The sequence below is a fragment of the Sciurus vulgaris genome, assembly GCF_902686455.1.
Source record: "Sciurus vulgaris genome assembly, chromosome: 10".
Lineage (NCBI taxonomy): Eukaryota > Metazoa > Chordata > Mammalia > Rodentia > Sciuridae > Sciurus > Sciurus vulgaris.
The window spans coordinates 125,765,868-125,771,325 of record NC_136470.1 but is presented as its reverse complement, the minus strand read 5'-3'; positions in this window follow the sequence as shown (position 1 = coordinate 125,771,325).

Sequence of the window (5,458 nt, the reverse complement as noted above, 5' to 3'; positions counted from 1 at the left end):
CATAAATGGGGAAATGCTACTGGCATCTCATGAATTAAGGCCAGAGATGCTGTCAAATGTCCTTCCAGAAACACATAGGACAGCCCCACCAACAAATAAGTGACTTAAAATGTCAGTATTACCAGGCTTAAGAACCCCTGTTTTGCCATATCCAATCACTTAACACCTATCCATCTAAATGTTTTTAGAGCACCTATCACAATGTTCCTTAGTCATGACTGCAAGTCAGAATCAGCTATGGAGCATGCAAAACATACAAGTGCCCTGATATCATTATTTTATATTCAGATTTTTATTTTATTTTTTGGGGGGAATGAACCCAGGGCTTCACAAATGCTAGTAAAATGCTCTACCACTGAGCTTTATACTTAATCCCGAATGTTAAGATTTTTGTAATCAGAAACTATTGAAGTATATGGGGTCCCAGTTCAGGGTGATGAAAATGTTCTAAAATTGATTGTGGTTATGATCACACAGCTCTGTGCATATACTAAAACCAACTCACATATACACTTTAAGATGGTGATAGAATTTGGTTTGTGTTCTAATTTTGCATATGATAATTCATATGCTTGTAAAATTTACCCATTTTAATATATTCCAGAATATTTATGTCTTTTATCAGATATGACTTGCAAATATTTTCTCCCATTTTATCCTTTTCAGTACTGGGGATTGAACCTAGGGCCTGAAATATGATAGGCAAGCAATCTGCCATGGATCTATATTCCCAGTCCTTTTTATTTTATTTTGAGATAGGGTCATATTCAATTGCTCAGAACAACCTCGAATTTGTGCTCCTTTTGCCTCTGCCTCCTAAGTAGCTGGGATTATGGACAGGCGTGTGTCATAATATCTGGCTTTTCAACCTATATTTAAAATGTGTAGAGTTGTGAAGAAATTAAATATCATATAAAGTGTAAAATTTTAATTTTGTCCGTTTAGATTAATAGTTTTTGTTCAACCTTTCTTTGTAGTGTATCTTCTAATCTAAAAAAGTCATACATGAAAACGACACTTTTAAAAAATTCGTAATGCTATTTTCCTAAAAGAATGAAATGGGGACTATCATTTTGAGGTGTCAATTTTATATTTTTAATTTCTTTTATTATTTTTCCATAAGTTAAATGAAGAAGGAAAATGTGAATATTGGTTAGATTCTAAGTCTTTATTTGGCGGGGGGAGTACTGAGGATTGAACCCAGGGTCAATCAACCACTGAGCCACATCTCCAACTCTATTTTGTGTTTTATTAGAGACCAGGTCTCACTGAGTTGCTGTTTTCTTTTTCTAAGACTTTGAGTTATAATGTTAGGTCCTTTAGTTGTTGACTTTTTATTCTTTTCTTGAATGCAGTGAATTTTTTCTTTTCTTGAATGCTCCATGCAATGAATTTTCCTCTTAGTATTGCTTTCATAGTGTCCTAGAGATTTTGATATGTTGTATCGTCGTTCTCATTTACCTCTAAGGATATTTTTTTATCCTGATGTTTTCTGTTATCCGTGCTTCATTCACTAGCATATTATTTAGTCTCCAGGTGTTGGAGTAATTTGTTTTTTATTTTGTTATTGATTTCTAATTTCATTCCATTATGATTTGATAGAACACAAGGTAGTGTCTCTATTTTTTTACATTTACTAAGGGCTGCTTTGTGGCATAACATATGGTCTATTTTCATGTGCAGCTGAGAAGAAAGTGAATTCACTTGTTGATGGATGGAATATTCTATATATGTCTGTTAAGTCTAAGTTATTGATAGAGTTATTGAGTTCTGTGGTTTCTTTGTTTAGTTTTTGTTTGTAAGATCTATCCAGTGGTGAGAGAGGTGTGTTAAAGTCACCTAGTAATTACTGTGTTGTGGTCTATTTGATTCCTGGAATTGAGAAGGATTTGTTTGATGTGCATGGATGTGCTGTTGTTTGGGGCACGAATATTTTTGATTGTTATGTCTACCTGACTTATGGTTCCCTTAAGCAATATGAAATGTCCTTCCTTATTCCTTCTCACTAACTTTGGCCTGAAGTCCGCTTTATCTGATATAAGGATGGAAACTCCCACTTTTTTCTAAATCCGTGAGCATAGTATATTTTTTCCCATACTTTTACCTTTAGTCTGTGGATGTCTTTTTTTATGAGATGAGTCTCTTGAAGACAGCTTATTACTGGGTCTTTCTTTTTAATCCAATTTGCCAGTCTGTGTCTTCTGATTGATGAGTTTATGCCATTAACATTCAGGGTTCTTATTGAGCTATGATTTGTATTCCCAGTCATTTTGGCTTATTTTTGGTTTTAAACTTGACCTGGTTTCTCCTTTGATTGGTTTTTCCTTTAAGGTAGTTCCTCCCTTTGCTGACCTACATTGTTGTTTCTCATTTCCTCCTCATGGAATATTTTGAGAATATTCTGTAGCACAGGCTGTTTGTAAATTCTTTTAACTTTTGTTTATCATGGAAGGATTTTGTCTTCAAATCTGAAGGTTAGTTTTGCTGGGTATAGGATTCTTGGTTGGCAGTCATGTTCTTTCAGAGCTTAAAATATGTCTTTACAAACCCTTCTAGCTTTTAGAGTCTGGACTGAGAAATCTGCTGATATCCGTATTGGTTTCCCCTATATTGTAAACTGATGCTTTTCTCTTGCAGCCTTCAAAATTATATCTTTATTTTGTATGTTAGGCATTTTTATTATAATGTGCCTTGGTGTGGATCTGTTGTGATTTTGTGCATTTGGTGTTCTGTAAGCCTTTTGTATTTGATTTTCCATTTCTTTCTTCAGGTTTGGGAAATTTTCTGATATTATTTCATTGAATAAGCTGTTCATTCCTTTGGTTTGTATCTCTGTGCCTTCCTCAATCCCAATAATTCTTAAATTTGGTCTTTTCATGATGTCCCATAGTTCTTGGATATTCTGTTCATGATTTCTTATCATCTTCTCTGTTTGGGCAACTTTATTTTCAAGATCAAATATTTTGTCTTCATTGTCTGAGGTTCTGTCTTCCAAGTGGTCTAATCTGTTGGTGATGCTTTCCATTGAGTTTTTTATTTGGTTTATTGTTTCCTTCATTTCAAGGATTTCCATTTGTTTTTTTTTTTTTTTTTTTTTTTTTTGGAGGGTCTCTTTCTCTTTGAAATGATCTTTTCCTTCCTGCAGTTGCTCTTTCAACTGCTTATTGGAGTGATCATTCATTGCCTGCATTTGCTCTCTTATCTCATCCTTTGCTTCACAAATCATTTTAATAATGTATATTCTGAACTCCTTTTCTGACATTTCTTCTACCATGCTGTCACTGGATTCTATTAATATAGAATCTAGGTTTATTTGGATAATTTTCTTCCCTTATTTTTTCATGTTGTTCATGTATCTTCCCCTGTAGCAGTGCAGATCTGGGGTATGGCAGTTTTCCCCCATAGGGGAGCATTCAACCACTGAACCACATCCCCAGTCTTATTTTGTATTTTATTTAGAGATAGGGTCTCACTGATTTGCTTAGCGGCTTACTTTTGCTGAGATTGACTTTGAACTCTCCATCCTCTTGCCTCAGCCTCCTGAACCTCTGGAATTATAGGCATGCACCACCACATCCAGCCCAAGCTCTTTTTTTATATTTTATTTAGAGACAAGGCCTCACTAAGTTGCTGAGGCTGGCTTTGAACTCATGTTCCTCCTGCCTCAGCCTCTTAAGTTGCTGGGATTAAAGGCATGTGCCACCATGCTGGGCCCAATGATATGTTTTAACTTGCAAAAGTTTTATTTAAAAATGTGTTATCATGTTCTATGAACTCTATGAAGAAACAGTGGGATAGTTTAAACTTGCCTTCCATTTACTAGTTCCTCTTCCTCTAGTTCTTTTTCTTGCCCTGGGGTTCTTTTTCATTAATATGTATTGGATGTTTATGTAGTTAGAAATAATGTTCATAAAGATGATATTGTAGAGTGCCTACAGTTTCTGGTCCTTTGATAATACGATGCTTTTACTCAGAAAATAACTGTGGTCAGATTATCATACAGCCTTGTCATAGACAGTAAGGATATTGTGAAAGAAATTCTGCTGTCTGCATAGCATGACCTTTCAAAACTGTTTTTTTTTTTTTTTTCTGTAAGCATCTCAGCCTTTTGACTGCCACATGATAGAGGAAGTAGTACATAAAGGGCAATATAAATGGCTGCCTTATTGTTCTCAGTACAGTTTTCCAAAATAAAAGCATGTTTAGTAGTACCATAAGTATTAACTATAGAATTATGTGGAAGATTACTAGTCTTTTTTTTTTTTTTTTTTTGCTTGTTTTATGGTGCCAGAGTCAAATGCAGGGCCTTACACATACATTGCAAGTGCTTTACCACTGAGCTACATGCCCAACTCTAAGAGTACTAGTTTTTTTTTTGCGGTGCTGGGGATTGAACCCAGGGCCTTGTGCTTGCGAGGCAAGCACTCTACCAACTGAGCTATATCCCCAGCCCAGAGTACTAGTTTTCTGCATAATATAGTGTGTGTGTGTGTGTGTGTGTGTATGTATTTTGTGTTTTGTTTTTGTTTTTGCATTTCTTGGGATTTAACCCAGAGCCTTGTTATGCCAAGCAAACACTGCCACTGAGCTATATTCCCAGTCCTTTTTTTTTTTTTTTTTTTTTTTTTTGGCGGTACTGGGGATCAAACTCAGGGCCTTGTGCTTGCAAGGCAAGCACTCTACCAGCTGAGCTATCTCCCCAGCCCTCCCAGTCCTTTTTATGTTTTGTTTTGAGACAGGGTTTCACTAAGTTATTGAGGGTCTGGCTAAATTGCTGAGACTGGCCTAGAATTTGGAATTTTCCTGCCTCAACCTCCTGAGTTGCTGGGGTTATAGGCATTGTGCTACCATATCTAGCTTTTTTATATTCATTTTCACGGTGGAACTTATAAAAATCTCCAGTTCCATTTTGCCCTTATTCTTTGTCTCTCTCTGTTATTAGAACCTAATAACCTTTGAATTCCTCAAATCAGTACTATTTCTCAGATTTTTGCATATGTTCTTTCTCATTACCTATCTCATTTAATCTCTTCCTTTAAGTAGAATTCATATGCATTGTGCCTATATAATTGTTTGTGAAAATAACAAAAATTCTAGCAGAAGATGCTAAGAAGAAACTTAACGAGATTCTTTCTCAAAATTAAAAAGGGCTCGGGATGTAGCTCAGTGTAGAGTACCCCGCCAAAAAAAAAAAAAAGGCTTAGCAAAACAGATGTCTACTTACTCATGAAGAATTATGGTGTATGGTCCTCCTTGGTGGGAGGTTCTCTGCTATTTTTTTTCCCCCAATCTTGTGACTGTCATCTTCTGTGACCAGTGGAAGAGGAATGAGATGGTGCAGGTTGCATACCCCATTTCTTTTTTTTTTGGTACTGGGGATTGAACCCAGACGTACTTTGTCAGTGAGCCACATCCCAGCCTTTTTTGAGACAGGGTCTCACTAAGTTACTTAGGGCAT